A 9,427-nucleotide genomic window follows, 5' to 3' on the forward strand; every position below is an offset into this window, starting at 1 on the left:
CAAAAAAAAAAAAAATGAACCGATAATAAAAACTTTTCCATTTTTAACGTTTTTATGATTAGTTCCGTTATTAATGATTAACTTAGTCCTCAAGGCAAATGCTAGCCATTTGAGGTTACTATATATAATGAAATGATATAAAGTTTTATTGGTTACCATCATGGAGACCTTCTAGTAAATTCCAAGTCTTCAAAACGTAAAGCACAAATATGAAAACAAACAATTTAATACTAACCCCACCATGCAAACGCTCTTTTGGCTCGTGCACTTCAATCTCCAATCACTTGGCACTGTTTAAGAAAAATTTCCCCCTCTTCCTACTGGATTGGGGTGCATTAATTATATTGACTGGTTTATTAATTAATTGTTTTATTTATTTTAAATATATAAAACTAATTAAAATAGTACCTATCTTATATTTTAACATTTTTGAGTAGAGAGATATATAATTGTTTGTATCTTTGAGAGGGGATATGAGCGTGTGAGATTAAAAAATCGGATATCTTAATTTAATTAATTGCAAAATCAGGCAAAGAGAATAATTTGTAAAGTAGTCTAATATTTAAATTAGTAATATTTTTAAGTGTTAGAAAGTATTAGATTTTATTTTGAGTTCTCTCTCTTTTTATTCTCTTGCTCTAGGATAATCGTTTCTTAGGTATTTATTGTTTTTATTATATGCTTTTAATATCATGATTTGACAGTTTTATGAGTTAGCAATTTTATTAGTTGTTATGCTGTGTTTGTTATTTAGTAACGTTTCTCATTTAATTGTAATTATGAGTATCATACTTATTTAGAACAGTGTCCCAACTCAAGTCTCTTAATTTAAGGGCTTTGTCACGAATGTCCGAGTTTACGAGATCGAGCCTAAACGAGTTTTACATTTTTAAAGCGCCAAATACCTTTAAAAAAATTTCAATTTTCTTTGTGCAATTGTAACTTCCTTTGATATGTGAACTGTCAAGCTACAATTACAACTTTTCTCTCTATCAATTAATGCCACATTAATTTTTAATTTAATAACTCCTTACTTTAACTTTTCCTTTTTCATTTTCCCAAAATCTTCTTTCCTTCTAGAGGATTTCTTCTAAAACTTCCTTCTTCTTCTTCTTCTCCGCTTTTGTCCCAATGACATAAAACTTGCTTTCTACGACCATTCTCAAACATACTTTTCAACAGCTTTCAACAAATTGAGAAAGTTTTATACATTCGTCACTCTTTTTTTGTAATTCATGTATGCTTTATCTGGGTACTTTTTATTCCTTGAATTTTTTTCCCCTTTTTCTCATTTTGCTCCCTCTTCTTTTTTTTTTTTTTAAACGTCACACACATTTTTTCATTATTTTGGTCTTTGTTTCTGCATTCATAGCTGTAATTAGGTTGATATAATATGGGGTACCACTGTTTTAGTTTTCCCAATTTCGGCATCGTTGAGTTAGTTTTTGTTTACCCTGCTTTTGAGTTTTCTTCGCACCTTTATGGATTTTTCAGATTTTGGTGGATTTTTCTTTGAGTTTCTTGGATGAATTTCGAATTTTTCTCTGTATAACATAATGGTGGTGCCTCTATAGGTTTTTCGAGACGCTGAGAAAGAAAGTTATTACAACTCGTGAGTGAGCTAGCGCCTCCAAACGCCCAAGACCCTGACCTGCCCGGCCCCATTCCTCCAGTCAACCCAGATGGTGGAATCGAGGTGGATATTTATTCTTAGTTTTCCGAGGAGGTGAAGTCACCCCCCTTCCACCATCACCCATGAAGAGTTGGAAAGCTTGCGAGAAGCCAGGATTATATTTACCGATTTGTGTAATTTTTACGTATTTTTGATTCCAAGGCCTAACGATCGCTTGTGCCACATTAATGAGGATGCTGGTAATGTTCTGGACTGGTTGTGGATGTACAAGACTCTATTTTTCTAACTTGGAGTTCGGCTTTCTTTTAGCGACTTTTAAATGGATATTTTAAAGTACACTGGATGTGTCCATTCGCATCTCCACCCCCAATAATTGGGCTATTATTCGCAGATTTAAACTTTTATGTTTATTTTTAGGTCTTGAACTTTCTATTATAGTCTTCTTTTATTTCTTTATTTTAACTATGCCGTTTAGTTTAGAAGGACGTGGGTAGCGGGTAGCAAGTAACCCGAATAGATGGGGTTCTTTACTTTTTTTGAGGTAACCCAAATAGAAGAATCTTTACTCTCTTTGAGGAATCCTATCACAGATTCAAAGAAAAAATTTTTTATGATTGAAAGGGCAGAAGGTACAACACATTTTTTTATGATCTTAGAAGATAAAAAATGTTCAACCTTTATTGAAACTTTAATGTTTCGTCTCCCAAAATCTGAGTTCAGGGTGTCAATACTTGTAACATCCCGAGTCTTTGGAATTTAAATAATAAATTATTTATAATTTAGTATATTTGTTTAAAATTTCAAAAAAACATGCATGCACTGCAAAGTTCGAGAACCATAGACACTAACAAGACACCAACACACATCAAACAAAAACATACAGAACTTCAACACCAACCAACTGGACGAAGCAAGTGACGAAGAGTACGTACCTTCCAATGTTGCTATTCTTGACCTTGATTCCACCTCGACCTCGTAATCTCTCGACCAACAAGCTCTATACTACAAGATTTTCTTTTGATTGATGACTGATAATGAATGATCGTTAGGGATGGGTTTCGTATGAGAGAGGAAAGAAGAAGCATTTTGTAAAATCCCGAATTTTTAGAAATTAAATTATGAGATTTTGAGTTTTAAATCAATAAGCACTCATAATTTTCATAGTAATTGGATATTTTATTATTTATAATGTAAGGCTTTAATAATTGAAAAATAATGAAAATTTTATATGATTTAATTTGAATATTTAGATTTTGAATTTTATTTTATGAATAAAAAAATTAATTTAATTATCTCTAATTTTTATTGAATTATAATTTATTTAAAAATAATTTACAAGTTGATAATTAAATAGTATTTTATAGATAATTATTGTTGGGTTCATTTTGATATTCAATTACTATATTATCCCTAATTTTATTACCAAACAAATCATAATTTGACACTACCAAAACCCTAATTTAACCCAAATAAAACCCTAATTCCCACTCCCTCACACACACCAGCCGCCACCCACCCCCACCCGACACTCACCCACAGTTAAGAGGAAGGAGACAACGCCAGCGGGACTGGGTGCCGCCGTCATGCTGCGTCGTCACTACTGCTGAGCCTCCATCAGCACTGCTGCACGCGTGCTGGAGGAGAGGAAGAGGAGCATCGCTGGCAGGGCTTGGTGCTGTCACCGTCACCGTTGTCGGCACGGCTTCCAGAACAGCAACGATGAGATACAGCAGCTCGACAGCGGCAAGGCAGCCCTCCTTCCTCCCTTCGAGCTTCTCAGCAGCGGCGTAGCAGTCCGACAAAGGTAGAACGGCGACAAGTCAATAGGATTCAAACGAATCTATCTTTGATAAATTATATATGAAGTATATATACATATGAATTCTTGTTGCCAAATGCCTATAGACTATAGTTGTGGAGATTTGGTTTGGTGCTTTTCTTATGCACACATTTTCTATATTTCTGCAGCCAGATTAGGATTTCAAAAGCCTGAGAGTACTAGTTCATCAAAAAAATCATATTTAGATCCCATTCCTCTAACTGAAAAGAGTTTACTTCCTCCAAATTTTATTTTGAAAGATCCAGATTCTCACTATATATATATTTGTAGAAAAAACAACACAGATATTTATCATCTTCACAAAATTTGAAGGTGGATCATAGTCACTTAAATATGGTTGTTCTTGTCATTTGTATCACATTACCACCATCATTGATGGATGTTGTAATAGTATTTTATTCTCAATTAAAGTAGCAGTGTTTAGCTTTGGAGTGATAAATTATGTTTTCATGAATATATTTTATCGGTTATTGCTATTTGAGTCTTTGAACCCTAATGAAATTATGTTTGTAATAACAATTAAAGATTATCTTGATTTTTTCAATTTTTTTTCTGTTTTTCTATTTTTTTCATTTTTAATATTTTTTTTAAATCCGCAGATATCCGATTCCCCGGCGAATACGGGATCCCCGTTAACCGTTGCGGGACGGGGAATATTATCGGAGGCGCCCCGCCCCCATGGGGACCCGTTGCCATCCCTAGTCTTCCTTCCTAGGATCACATTGTAAGCTGTTGAATCCTTTAGGACGATGAACATTAGCACCTTCACTCACAGTAAATAGGAGATCAAGGCCCCATCAGGCTTAATGTAATAATCTTATAATCCCACTACTATAGGAAGATATGGTTTCAAATGCTGAACTTTTAACCCTAATGCATCAAAAGCATTCTTGAAAAGCATATTTGAATCTGCTCTAGTGTCAACTAAAATTCCCTTCACAATTCTATTTTCCAACTTGGCAGTAATCACCAAAGGCTCATCATCATTTAACGTGGTATATTGGAAGTCATCTTTCGTAAACTGGACAGTTGAAATACTAGTTACCTTTAAAACTTCTGAATTTGTAATCTTAATATCTTTCTTAATGGCATTCCTAGACCTTGATAGTCCTTTCTTGCCTAATCATGTTCACCATGACCTGAGCAGTATCCTCCGGGACTTCTACAGTCGTTATATTTCTTGGGTTTCTGATTTTCCGATCTTTGTCATTGTTGTGCCGTCAAGGCGGCCTAACGTGCTGAACGAACTCAGAAAGCTTCCTATCCTGTATCGCCTGCTCCAATGCATCCTTCCAATCAATACAATCTTCTGTCCTGTAACCATGAAATTTGTGATAGTCACAATATTGTGACTTATTCAAAGAAGCCCTTGGTTGAATTTGCATTGCCTTTAGAAGAATGTCCCTGTTGAGACACTTGTTGATACACCTCCGTTAATGATGCCACCAGGGGTGTATGCGTGGAGAATTTCCTAACTCGGGGAGTAGATGCCTTTTGTGCTGAGGACTGCCCTGATCCTTCGACTTTATTAGGTGATGGAGCCAGGTTTTTCCTTTTTTGTTGAAACTACCTTTGAGACGTTCTTATTTCGCATGTATTCCAAAGCAATTTGGTGAATCTCTTCCATGGACTTCACATCCTTGGAAATTACTTGCCTTCTGAAGTCTCATTCTAACAACCCGGCGATCTAGTATAAGCACACAACTTGGGAAGTTCGTGTGTTTACCTTCAATAGAATTTTATTGAAGCGATCCAAGTAATATCAGATGCTTTCTCGCACCCTTTGCTCGACACCAAGTAATAAAATCGGGTGCATTGCTTAAGTTCTTCTTGTAGTAAAGTGCGCCAAAAATTTAGTTTTGATGTCACCAAATGAGGAGATGGACCAGGAAGGAAGTGTACAGAACCATGCCATTGCTGGACCTGATAACGTCACTAAAAAGTCTTACACCGGATCGCATCCCCTGCACCTTCAAGGTTCGTCCTATCCTCAAAAGCATCAATGTGCTCCCGAGGATCTGACTTCCCATCATACTTCAAATTGTTTGGCTTATCAACGTGCTTTAGTAAGCAAACCTGAAGGACATAGGGAGCGAATGGAGTCTGACCCATCTAGATCACGTGCTCTATCTCGGGTATCTATGTGCCTTTTAGGACTCGCACTCCTTTACGGAGTTCGTCTCCTTTTAGAATGAGCTGATCAGGACTCATCCCTTGCTCGCATCTCAGACTCATGACGTCCATCCTCATGTTGTGGCGATCTCCTGCATCTCTAAGGTGAGCGTAAACGGCGCCGATTATTGTCTTGTAACTGTTCAGGGACCCTTTTCTGGGTTTCTCCTTTCACAACTATGATCATCATGGCCCCTGGTCGTACGACTTCGAGACCGAAATTGTCTCGATTGTGATCATTCCACCAACCGATGCTCTAACTCAACCTGATGGCATTCCATCTCTTGCATTCTGTGACACATTTTCTGCACGGCATGATGATAGTCATCCCTTAACCCCTCAAAGTTTCGAACCCTAAAGTTATGAGCTCTAGCATTGCATGCCTCCAAATTGGGTACTTCACGATTCTCGTAACCTGGGGGAACTTGATGTTCCTCATGAGTAGGCGGGGTGACATCCGTTTCGTGCCCATCTTCTTGATAAAAGGAGTGGTTGAGTTGATCACCAAATGGATTTTTTGATTAGCCATGGTTCCAATAGAATAGGATCCCTACAGACAGTGCCAAATGTTCATACCTTTGATAGTGGATACGAGCTTGTGAGATCAGGGAATCGGAGATCCTAATTTAATTGACTACAGAACCAGGTGTAACACCCTACCACGCAGAGTCTTATGCTTAAGTCATAAAATAGAGGTGGTATGGTATTACGACCTCTAAAAATAAAAAATATATATGTATAATAATTGAAAGAATGTAATATTCGAGGAGTCTTGAAAGATAGTTAAAGCAAAATCGCAAAATTAAAAGCGCACCGCTTAGAAATAACGTTGCTTGCGTATGAAGAAAGCTTAAGCGCAAATAAATACTTATATACAAAAGGAATAGAGGATCAAGGATACATAGTAATCAAGCTCCAAGCTCAGCCTGCGAAGTTAAGGCTGGCCGGAGAGTATTTACATACATACATATTAAGTCCAAATCCCAAAATACACAAAAGAGTTTCTAATGCTCCATAAACCTCTATGAGGTACAAAATAAAGCAAGTCTAAAGGAGAGTTATATACAGGAGCATATATCTAAATAGAAGCAAAAGATAATATCCCAAAAGACCCACTTCGCTGCAAGAGCTCCAGACGCCTAACGAGGTGCCTCGCGACCTGCATCTGAAAAACATAAATATCCGTATAGAATGAGAACCAGAGGTTCTCAGCATGGTAATGGTGCCTTATACATAAGATATAAGGTCTTGGAAAAGCTAGAGGCAATCCTGAAACTCCGACACTTAGATTATAAGACTTAAAGAATTAGAACAGAAACCATAAACAGGGGTGGTTTTCTAAGGTTCTTAAAACTTAACCAAATTCTCACTAAAACCCTCAACTATTCCCTTCCTCCACCATCCTACAAGACACCAGTAGAACCACACAAACAGACAAGGTAGACAAATCAGACACAAGGAGATTACAGATATAGCAGGTAGCAAATATAGCAAGTAAGCATAATAATCACATAGGCAAGCCCAATTAATGCACAAGCAAACAAAATATACATATGCATATGATGAATGTCTATTCTACTGGCCGTGAGCTTACATGTTAGTTACTTTGCCAGAACCCGACACATCTGGTAGCTAACCCAGACATTTGTCCCTAGGTTGCGCATCCCAGGAGGAACTTTAACGAAGGAGGGTGTCTTTCCACCTTTTTCTGGAGGTTTCATGAAGGAGAGTGCCTTTCCACATCGAAGGAATGTGCCTTTCTACCTTGCAACCAGAGAAGAATGTGGAGGAAACAATACGAAGAAGAGTACCTTTCCACCTTCCCTACATCCCCATCACGACAAGAGAGGGAATCCTCCGTCCTCAACTTGCCATCTATCTGAATACATTTTCAAGTTAACACGCAAGCGGGTTCGCACCCAAACCTTGCCATCTCAACTACTCCGACCATACCCAGTCATTGCCAGTCTCAACATTCACCCCTCAATTCAGTCACATCTTCGCACTTTTCATTCTTAATTCATCATTTTCCAAGCTTACTTCCCCCAAGCTATCATCCCTTCCTAGCTTCACCTTATCACTAGGCATACCACTAAGGTCTTGGGGCTAAAGGAGTAAAAATAGAGGTTTAGAGATTCAAAATTAGTTTTAAAACACAAAAAAATTCATTTACTGAAAACAGGGGGGTCGCGTACGCAGCACCTTACTTGCGTACGCAAGGGCTCGTTTTACCCTGCTCGCATACGAATCCCCTTGCTCGCGTACGCGAGATACCAAACTCGGAAGGGTTGGTCGCGTCGCGTGCAAGTGGCCGTGTACCCAACCCCTTAAAGATCCCTGCTCGCATACGCGAGATACCAAACCTGAAAGGGTTCGTCGCGTCGCGTGTAGATGGTCGCGTATGCAAGTTCTGCAGAATAGGTAAAAATGCTAAGTGCTACAGAATTTCAATTTTGCACACCGAACTTCTAATGCGCATAACTTTATCATTTAAAATATTTTTCATCTGTTCTTTGAACGTTATAAACTTCACGGACCTAATTTTCATATGAAATAAGTTTGAAAGAATTTGGGGGTCTGAAAGCCAAGTTATGGCTCGCCGAAATTCTGCCAAAAATTAGATTTTCACAAAAATGCTCTAACCTCTATTTTCATCAATTCACCATTCAAAACCAACTTTCTATGCTCATAATCAACACCAAAATATATCATATCACAGAAACAATCATACCTCAATTGCAAACAATCTCATACATGAACTTCTCAATTAAACCAACAAGATCATCAATAATTCATCACATGTATATATTCATTACCATCATCCTCATCATTCATCATTAAAATCATCATGCATTAATATATTCTCACCACAACATCAATTGCCGAAATTTATACTCAACCCAAATCAACAATCATCATCAAGGATACTAAACATTTAACACAATCATGCATTCCAACCTATCATATGGTTATCTAGCCTAAGTTTTTACAAGACATTATATATTAAATACAAGAAACCAAAACCATACCTTGGCCGATTTCTCTCCTAAGCCAAAAACACCCAAATTGATGAGGTCACAAGCCTCCAACACCGAAATCTTAACACTCAAGGCTTAAACAAGCTTCCAATCTCTTCAATTGAGTTCTAATCTCACATATACACTAACTAACATATATTATCACATTCTCATGTACCAACTTAATGCTCATTCTCAATTAATCAAGGGATTCACTAGGGTTTGAGGATCCTTACCCTGTATGTGCCTTAATCAAACAAAAGTCCGCTAATTCCCCAAATTAACTTGACCCTCAACATCAAATTAACCAAAGATCTCAACACCCACAACACAAATTCTCGAAATTGGAGAAGAGAGAATTGAAACTGAGAATGTAACTTCCTTACCAAATTTCTTACCGGGCTTTGTAGAGCTCGACGCTGCGGTCGTGTGGCCATAAACAGTGCGGCGATCGGAGCTCGGAGTACGAAGATATCTTGGTTTGAAATTGGTGTTAGGGTTTAAGCTTTATATTCAGTCCCTCCCTTCTTGATTCAACGTTCCTCATGTAATGAGGATAAAAGATGGCTGAGTCCTTTTATTTAACGAGATTTGGGTTGGGTCTTGGGCCTAATGCAAGCCTAATTTTTTCAGTTTGTCCCATTCGGCCCAATTTTGAATAAAACTCTTTAAAATTAGTATCAAGATTCTATTTTAATTAGCTCTATCTCATTAAATTATAATATTTTATTTTCTAATTGCTTGATTAATAATTAATTTTCTTGA

The sequence above is a fragment of the Arachis ipaensis genome, chromosome B05 (genome assembly GCF_000816755.2).
Source record: "Arachis ipaensis cultivar K30076 chromosome B05, Araip1.1, whole genome shotgun sequence".
In the NCBI taxonomy this organism is placed as follows: Eukaryota; Viridiplantae; Streptophyta; class Magnoliopsida; order Fabales; family Fabaceae; genus Arachis; species Arachis ipaensis.